At 41.9% G+C, this 10,508-nt stretch overlaps 1 pseudogene; it reads right to left on the reverse strand.

Annotated features, from left to right (window-relative positions):
• Positions 1 to 9,835: 9,835 nt before the first annotated feature.
• Positions 9,836 to 9,953, reverse strand: LOC126274391 (5S ribosomal RNA; annotated as a pseudogene).
• Positions 9,954 to 10,508: the final 555 nt, after the last annotated feature.

The raw sequence follows: 10,508 nt of genomic DNA on the forward strand, positions 1-10,508 counted from the left end.
GTAGTCCATGCGCAAGATAGGCAACATCAAGGACAAGGGTGAGCTCTGGAGCTCCGTGATCCCGTGGTTAGCGTGCAGCTGCGGAACGGGAGGTCCTTGGTTCAGATCTTCCCTCGAGTGAAAACTTTAATTTCTTTATTTTCGCAAAGTTATGATCTGTACGGACATTGGCGTCCGTGTTCACTGTAATAAGTTTAGTGTCTGTGTTTTGCGACCGCACTGCAAAACCGTGCAATTAGTAGACGAAAGGACGTGCCTCTCCAATGGGAACCGAAAACATTTGATCGCAAGGTCATAGATCAACCGATTCCTCCACAGGAAAACACGTCTGATATATTCTATACGGTACTTTTTTTTTACTTTTGTTCTTTGTTGATCGTTGTGTTTGGTCGTTGCGGATGTCACATGACATCCGTTAAGTTCGTTTGTAGATCCTTGCACTCAGTTTTTTTTTATTACAGAGGCCAACCAGCTCTGACCGAACACGCTGAGCTACCGTGCTGGCTATTTGATAATTGGCTGAAAATAAAAAATTAAACTTCTCACTCGAGGGAAGATCTGAACCAAGGACCTCCCGTTCCGCAGCTGCTCACGCTAACCACGGGACCACGGCTCCCCTGAGCTCATACTGTTTTTTCAAGGCCTATCCACTGTGCCAACTTATAACTAAATCTGAGGGGGGGCGGGTGCGATGGGGAGATTCCCTTGTGATTGCCGACTCAGACAGCACTTATCGTCATGCAGCCAACTGCTGCGTGCTTGCACAAGATTTCTTTGCCGTATACACACATGTAGACATCTTCCAAGATGCGCAAACATGCTACCTCTGGTTGGTGTCGTTATCAAATAGAGATGATAGCGTGAATGGAACGAATTTAGAGACAAGATACTAGGATCATGGCATGTAAATACACCCATGTGAAAGTGTTTGAATGGAAGTTTGAATGGAAGTTTGACGTCTGCATCCCTATGAAATTGTTGGCAGTAGACACAGCTGTGTATAGGGAGGTACTATCGTTAGAATCTTGTAGTGACACAGAGACGAACACACCTAATCGGAACACTTCAAGAAGACAGCTAAATCAGATGTCCAAATACTGTGAGAAAAGCGAACTCGTTTGTACAAAAATCAGAAAACATACTATCAGTGAACCACATCGAGGAAACGCCAGAAACCACGTTGTTCATATCGTTATTGGGAATATACTAGCGAAGTAGGGAAAGGTCACCTGTCGTAAATGTGTGAAAGAATTGAATATTTAGATGAACAGCTGAGAGTAGTGCAACAATTTTACAGTTATAGCCCTACTTCACCCAGACTTACATGTTTGGATCCCATTCTTGCTGAAGGTAACCGCATACAAGGTGCTAGTACCCCCAGTTCTGGAGTGTTACTCCAGCGTTTACGAATTTTCTCAAGAAAGACATGTCGTCAGACATTGGAATCAGAGATGTGCTACTGTTACAGCTTCATACGAAAGTGAAACAGAAGTGCTTGGGGAACGTAAATGGGGTTCTTTTGAAGAAATGAGATGTAGTACTTATGAAACCGTGTTGGGTACAGGCTGTTAACATTATAATAGACATAGAGAACTCTTAAAACATGCAGTTATCAATAACCATCTGATTGGTCAATGTAGTGAAAACGAGCTCAGTGACAGAAACAGACATAAAAAAGGCAGCAGCATATGAAGTCTGAACTTCACAGTATGCTACAGATATTGTACTAACACTAGCTATCCAGATGTTTATGTCACAATATCTGTCAAGTAAGTGGTTAGAAAAAAGTGTAAATCGTGCTGATAGAGAGGCATATGACTACACTTCACAAAATCGGTAAGATGCGACAGAGAAATTATGTATCACCCATTCACTTCTTCATCCAGCGGAGTCCAACATAAATAGCAAGGACAATTTTTTTAAATTTATATCTAAATTAAGCAACCTGCTTTGAAAAAGGTTTTCCAGTGATTTGGATTGCTCTGGAACCAACCTAAAGTAGTCACGGTTCACATCTTGTAGCCTGCAAGAAATTACGTCAAAGCCTCACACCCACAAGCGTTGCAAATAGTTTAAGATGTGGCAGAGAAACCATTCCGACTGGTGGAAGTTTTACCTTTGCTACTTACTAGATGAATGGTACAACTGAGCGAAAATAATTGGCAGCACTGTACATGCTTTCGAAAGCATTACAGAAGATGTGCAGTGAATAAATTATCAGGCACAGACATCACATATTTCCACAGAATTTCTAAGTTATTTCCAGTGAATGCAAGTCTGATTCCTTCAACAACACACCTGTGAGGGAAGACTTTGCTGCCCAAGTCTGGAAGTAGTCTCTTTGGTGTCACCGCCAGACACCACACTTGCTAGGTGGTAGCCTTTAAATCGGCCGCGGTCCGGTAGTATACGTCGGACCCGCGTGTCGCCACTATCAGTGATTGCAGACCGAGCGCCGCCACACGGCAGGTCTAGAGAGACTTTCTAGCTCTCGCCCCAGTTGTACAGCCGACTTTGCTAGCGATGGTTCACTGACTTCTACGCTCTCATTTGCCGAGACGATAGTTAGCATAGCCTTCAGTTACGTTATTTGCTACGACCTAGCAAGGCGCCAGTATCCGTACTATTGATATAGTGAATCATGTACCATAAAGAGCGACGTTCTCCATTAATGGATTAAAGTTAAGTATTCCACAAGCTACGTCCGTTTTTCTCAATTCTAGTTCCCTTGTCCTGTTCCAGACCTCACGCCAGCCTGCGTGAGCTAAAACGCGTGCATTTCGGCCTCCTATAGGAACACGGTGTTGGCTCTCCTGCCAACCACAACAGTCTTCATGTGATGGTCAGCTTTTATGATTTACAAAGCACTTCGCATGACGGCTCAGCGTTGTTGGCAGAGCAAACATTGAGTGACGTAGTGCTAAAGTATATTCTTCTATTTTTTCAGAGGTACGTGGCATTACATGTTTACGCAATTCCTCTAAATTACAGATATAAAGCTAACGTCCTGTAGTGTCGTAGATGCATACAGATTAGACGAACTTGATACTTAAGATATCAACATGAGTGTTACGCAGGTAATTGTTTCAGGGTTTGAATCTTACACTGCTTTTAATTATAACGACGCTCGTGTGGGAAGGCTTTTGCTGGTCAATGCTGCAAACAATCATATTTTGAAACTTCTTTATTTAATACTGAAACTGCTGAGTGAAACTGAATGTAAGTGAACGTGCTTAAACTGCTAAGAGAAATTGAATTTACTATCCCTTTGCTTGTCTTTATCATTTCATTTCTGACCTACAGAATTTGTCCTGACAAACACAACTCAAAATTCTCCTATTCATTAATTACCCACAAGATTCAAGCGCAACGGAATCTGACTGCAAATAGTTACCACAAAAGAATGGCCGTAAATTAGAAGAAATCATAACAATAACCCATACATTTCATAAGTCACTTACCTCACACGAACTACAGCGATACAGCAAGCACCAATACAACCAGCTGAATAAAAGATTCTAACTACTGAAGGCTCTAACTACTAAAGGCAAGTGGTTATCAAAGGAAAGATTTTGTTGCAGAGCAAACAATGTATTTGACAGATTTTAAGTTAATCAAGTGACATCCATTTAAAAAAATTATATAATCGGCCGTGACATACAGTTCAAAATATATATAATCATTAACTATCTTACATTTCCATGACGGGCACACATCCAGATCGTCCGCTTGCGCTAACACTTCAGACCTCTAACCTCCATCACTGCTAACTACACACTTCCATCCTCCATCACTGCTGGCTGTTCTCCTCCAACTGCCATCACTGCTGGCTATTAACTTCTGACTTCCATCACTGCTGGCTATTCACCTCTGACTGACATCACTGCTGCCTGTTCACCTCCAACCGCGAGTCCGACCAGCCACAGAGTTTCCTGCAGAGGGCGCACAGTGCAGTCAGTGTTGATAATGCAGTCAATCGCACTGGCAACACACACACGTATAAAGAGGCACTTTTAGAGCGAAATAGCTAAAAATGCTCCATGTCCCAGTAAAACTGTTGCATGTTACATAAAAGGTGTAACAAAATGCCCCATGTTACAGCAAGATAGTAACAAAATGCTCGTGTTGTAACAAAAATTGTAACACATTACCCATTACACTATTTCGTTACAGCAACATTTGCTGAACGCATGCAGGCAATAGGGTTCCGAGAGAGCTGTAGGGTAGACGACACACCAAACACAATTGGTCAATATAAGTTCCACATCACTCAGAAAAAGATTGTGTTGTCATGGAGCTGTTAGTAGATGCGGCATCATAGCTTCCTTAAGTGTTTGGTGCTATTTCCAAAGACCTCTTAGCACCAATACAGTCGTATCGTAGTACGTTTTCCCCTGAAGCCACACAGTGTAATGGTTGTAGGATCTGTTTAGAACTCGCAAATACTCCGTAGCTGGTGCAGTCTGCGTGGTTGTCAGATTTCCCATGTCGTAACCGAGCGAGGTGGCGCAGTGGTTAGCACACTGGAACTGGACTCGCATTAGGGAGGACTACGGTCCAATCCCGTCTCCAGCCATCCTGATTTAGGTTTTCCGTGATTTCCCTAAATCGTTTCAGGCAAATGCCGGGATGGTTCCTTTGAAAGGGCACGGCCGATTTCCTTCCCCATCCTTCCCTAACCCGAGCTTGTGCTCCGTCTCTAATGACCTCGTTGTCGACGGGACGTTAAACAACACTAACCTAACCTAATCCCATGTCGTATGAAATTTTTATCTGATAGCAAAGTGGTTATAGCTCACATGTGCTAAATATGGAATTCAAGATGGATACGTGTAATGTTGGCCACTGAGTTTTCAATCGAAGATGGCAATCCAAGATGGCTTACCTTAGGAGAGCCTTATGATATCATAATTCATGATGGTGATCTAGGATAACATCAATGACATCAGAATCCAAGATGGCTAATGTAGGGATATAATTGCAGCCTGCAACACTGACTGTCCATAATAGCTTTCCAATATCTGTGGCACCTCAGTTACCTACCTCCACTACTCATCCGTATCGTCTAAGCTTCACAGCCATCAGGTGGACTTGGCATTTGTGCTTTGTATTCCATGGGACACTGTTGGCCTGGCACAGTGTGTATAGTTATAGTGTACAACTATCGTGAACCTGCGCAGCTTGTATGCTGCACTACAGATTGTCACTGACATAATCAGTGCCGAGGATATGTTACAGCGCTCTTCGATGACGTTGCAAACTACGTAGTGGAACATAAAATTTCATGAGGAGGAGCTAGACAAGTGCGTAAGTGCACGTATGTGTTTTATACCTAACTCTGCTAGTATTACTCCTCTAAACAGAAATTCCATACGAGCAGAGTGCTAGGGCACCAGTTGGTTTTAATGCAATACAACATAAATTTGAGGCACATTAAAAACAATTATCTGAAAAATATTACAGAGTGTTAAATGGGGTTGATGTAGAGAAAAAGAATGACTGTTTAACGGACAGTGATTTATTTTCTGCTGTTAACAAAGTATAAAAATATATATTAATAATGTGTAGAAGAAGTATCAAAATTTTTATTCAATAATAAACAATATTTTTTTTACAAGTTACATATGTTTTATACCATCATACAAATATCCTAAGAAACTTAAAAGTTCAGGTGTTGGAGACAGTATATTAGTAGTGCACACATTTTGAATGTTTGTGAGACTTTACAGTCCATTTTTTGCTATGTCGAAGATAGTTATCACTTTTTTACATGAGATGAAATTTCACAGTTCAGCTGTTGCAATACGAGAGAGGAGACACAGCAGTTCATACATTTTTGAGTTGTTACTGGACTCAGCAGTTCATCATTATTAGAAGAGACAAAACGATAAATGAAAATTTAGCGTAGGTGAACGTTGTCGATAACCCTCATAGAGACGTGCCGATCAGATGACGATGCACTTGACGCTTTAGGAGTAACAAACGTTACAGTTTCCTGAAGATGTGAAGTAAGTTAAGTATTAGCTGCATCCCTTATAGTAATTAATACCTCTTTGTTCTGTCATATAGTACCTATAAAATCTTTACCCATCACAGGAATCACAGACATGTACTTCGCATACCACAGGACTTGTTCAAACCATGGATCTTGCCTTTTTCTCAACTTTTCAAGACTCCATCGCAATGGAAACATATGATTTGATTTTCGTTACTGGTGTAAAATAATATCTTTTTCAATAAAATTTCGTTACTGGCGTAAAAGAATATATTTTTCCATAAAATTTCATCCACATATGACTTCTATTGCACTCATCCATCACAGCTGACAAAATTTTGACTGCCTAAGCAAGCGACTATGATCACGGCCAGCCCGTACCCATTGACCAAAATGCGCAGCACACTATACCAAATCCCACGCAATTATTTTTAAAATGACTCACATTTTTTCTGCAAACTGCAGTTTCATCTTATGAAATGGTTCAGACTTCTTATACACTCCAAAATCTAAGACGATGACACCTTCTGTGACAGATGCATGATCCTGTCTGTGTATCCAGACAGTAGCCTGTACCATGTCCCAAGGCAAATCACGTCATATGGAAGTCTGGGTAAGGCCGTGAGTCTTGCTGGGACAGCCTAGCTCGCGTTAAGCGTTAAACCTGGATGCGACTCCCAGTCCAGCAAAAATTTTCATTGTCGTTAATCCATTATAGAGCTGATAGTTGTCCATATTCGCAACTGCGAATAAATTCCATGTATCTTGGATTCTGTAGTTAGCACAAGTGAACTACTTCCACCAATAACACAAATGCCCACTTTCGGATTTCCCTCCAGTTTACATGTAGGACAATTAGACATTGAGCTGAGACTTCATAGAGATCGGGGAAAACACTGCCTATTTTGAATTTCCTACCAATTTTTGGATTTTCCACAATTTTATACATATGGCAATTGGCCTATAAAGCCACAGACGTTGGGGAGGGGCAACATTTAATTACGTCATTGGTGACATCAAAACGGGAGGGGGGACACCTGTTAAAAATGTAGACTGCCAGAACACACATAGCCCCACAAACTATGGAGGCAACTCTTAAGTTTCAGATCATTGTACTAAAGCAATTTTCTTTTCATCTTCTGTTTCCTCCCGGTACCTCAGGATGTACGAAAAATTACCCATTGAGACCATTTATTGTTAATTTTACCAGCGAGGTTGCATACCATCGAGAAGTTGTGCAGAGCAGATCATTAGTTTAAAACTGATTATGGCATACTACATTTAATGGCAAAAGTCTGCAGGGAGACTGATCTCAGGGAAGGATGAAAGAAAGAATTGTCTTATTGAATCATTACTGAATAGTATTGATATTACTGAATAACAGCAACCTATCTAAACCTTTGTATAACTGATTAGAGTGGTCCAGTGAAGGCCATAAAATAAGAATAATAATAGTAATAATAAATAGTAATTAAGTTAATTTTAAATGAAATCACATGATGAAGTAGGTATATCACTCGGATATGAATAACTGAATGTGACTGGTTACTATTATTAGTCTGTTTGAGTTATGGTTAAGTTTATCCTGACATGTGTTTACATTCTTTCTCTGCTCCATGAATATCCCCGAAGAAATATATTTGTTATTGGCAGCACAATGTCCTTAGATTTTATTCCTAAAAATGTTGTCCCAAACATTAAGATATTTTTTCTTTGTGTTAGACGCAGACATAGTCTCTTGTTCGTCCTTCACTGTTAAATATATTTTCTCTATATTTAATATGAGATGCAAGTTCTTCATTTTTGCTTATTTTGTATTGGACGTCATTTTGGAGCAAATACAACAAAAGTCAAGTAATTTCTATCTAGAACATAACATACTACAAGATAGCATAAGCGAACAGGAAATTCAGCTGTTGTTGAACCAAAGATATCTACCAGTATTTAGCGGATGGTTTTCTGAAACCGTGCTTGTTGATCACAGCATCGTACGGAAACGAAATGTGCAAAGTGGAAAATCGAGCGTCTTCGAGGTCTGTTCAAAAAATTCCGGTACTTTTGTGATCTCGCGCCAATGGTGCATTGGAGAGAAATGCGGTCGGCATCCCTGCACACGCCTGTGTTTAATGTATAACTGCCGGTAGTTTCATTGTTGTATCGTTGTTAGTTATTGCTCAGTGTTGCATTGAATAGAACGATGCATCGCAGTTTGCGAATTTCGAGAAGCTGTAGTTAGAGGAGCAATTGGTCTGCATTAACTCTTGCGTGACACTGCGGAAAACCTTTACAGATATACACCATACGTTGCAGGAAGGTTACCTTGATGAGTGCCTGAGCCGTACTCGCTGTGACGAATGGTTCACACGGTTTCAAAATGACCGGAAGGGAGTTAAGGATGACCATTGCTCAAGTCGCCATTCGACATCTACTGACGATGCTCATGTCAGGATCTTCAACGGAACTGTGCGCACCAATCGAAGACTGACTGTCCGAGAGATCGCAGAAAAATGTAACATTCTAGCTGGATCATGTCATGAAATCTTGACCCAGCATCCTGGAATGCATCCACTTCGTCCCACAGTCCATGCGCCAAGACCAGAAAGATCTTCTCCTCGCAATCGGTGAAGAACGAGATGTTCTTTAAGAGAATCATAACTGGTAACGTGACGTGAGTCTACGGTTATGCTGATGAGACAGAGGTTCAATCTTGACAATGGGTCGGGAAAGGTTCCCCAAAACCAAAAAAAGCTCGCCAGCTCAGATCATGTGCCACAGTCATACTAACAGTTTTCTTTGACTTTGAAGGATTAGTCCATCATGACTGCGTGCCACAGGGACAAATTGTAGTCGATGGTACTATTGAGACGCGTTGTGACGCCTGCGAAAAAAATGAGAGGACGAAACGGCCTGAAATGCGCCGAGACAATTCATGGCTCTAGCGTCACGATAACGCACCCGTACATACACTACTGCTGGTGCGTAATAAGTATTGCACAAAAAACGAAATCACTTTGGTGCCTCATACTCCGTATTCTCCAGATCTGGCTCCTGTGGACTGTTTTTTATTCCTGAAGTTGAAAACTCCGTTGAAAGGTCCAAGATTTGCAACGACACACGAGATAAAAGAAAATTCGCAAACGGCGCTTCTTCTCCCGATCCAACAAGAGGCATACCAGGACTGGTTCCGGAAGTGGAAACGGCTTTGGGAGCGGTGTATCAATTGTGGAGGACTATTTCGAAGTAGACTATGCACAATAAGTAAAACGTAAGCGTAGAAAAATTTTGTGGACGAAGCTCCGGAATTTTTTGAACAGACCTCGTATCCCTCGCAACTCTAGAACTTCACATTTGCTAACTGACCCACATTAAAACAAATTACAGGCATAATAACTTTCGGGAATGACAAAATAACGACTCAAACCACAGAAAAGTGTAAGGAAAACAACGATGGAAACCCGAGATATATTAGACAAACATAAGAGCTTCTCAAAGCGTATCTGACTCGTGGAAGTAGCGAGAACATGAGTGCGGACGCACGCCGAGAGACCTTCAAGTTTATTTTAAAAAAAACTTCCCGGTGCCCAGTTCAGCTCTTTTAACCAACATATTGTTTAAAAAACTCTGAATATCGATTTAAGAGCACTCCGTCTTCAGGCCATAATTGGACCATCCGGATCATCCGACCGCCGTGTCATCCTCACATGAGGATACGGATGGCAGGGGCGTGTGGTCAGCACACCGCACTCCCGATCGTTATGATGCTTTCTTTTAGCAGAGCCGCTACTATTCGGTCGAGGAGCTCCTCAGTTGGCATCACGAGGCTGAGTGCACCCCGAGAACTGGCAACAGCGCATAGCGGCCCGGATGGTCACCCATCCAAGTGCCGGCCACGCCCGACAGCGCTTAACTTCGGTGATCTGATGGGAACCGGTGTACCCACTGCGGCAAGGCCATTGCCCTTAGATTTAAGACGTAGAAAAACAGGCGATTTTTCGGAGAGAATCAATAGGCAAGTTACTTTAAGCGATTTATGGAAATGACGGTAACCTAAATTTGGAGGGTAGGATAGGGATTCTAACCGCCGTCTTACCGAATGCAATTCGGGTGTTTTAGCACGGCACCACCTTGCCCGATGCGTGGGAACTGAGAAATAACGAATAATGTAAAACGAAAATAATGGAGCTGCGATGCTACTGACAAATGCTGAGTGGGGAGAGAATGTAGGGAATTAAGAGATAATAAAAGAAGTAGCGATAAGGAACCAAGCCTTAGTAGTATTGGGTTGCAAATTGTTACAGTACGTGGTAACGCTTACACGATATACTAGAAGTAGCAGATGGACCGCGGAAAACACTTTGGCAGGTCAAAAGTGGAATTCATGTTACACGTAACTAATGATGTCGTGTGTGCCACGTACGTGGAGATCGAGGGACAGGCGCAAAATAAGAGCGTAGGTCAGCGGCTGGGGGCCCAAGAGGAACATTGTTGGCCATACAAACGTGAGAAGAGGAAG

The sequence above is a fragment of the Schistocerca gregaria genome, chromosome 5 (genome assembly GCF_023897955.1).
Source record: "Schistocerca gregaria isolate iqSchGreg1 chromosome 5, iqSchGreg1.2, whole genome shotgun sequence".
Classification (NCBI taxonomy): Eukaryota; Metazoa; Arthropoda; class Insecta; order Orthoptera; family Acrididae; genus Schistocerca; species Schistocerca gregaria.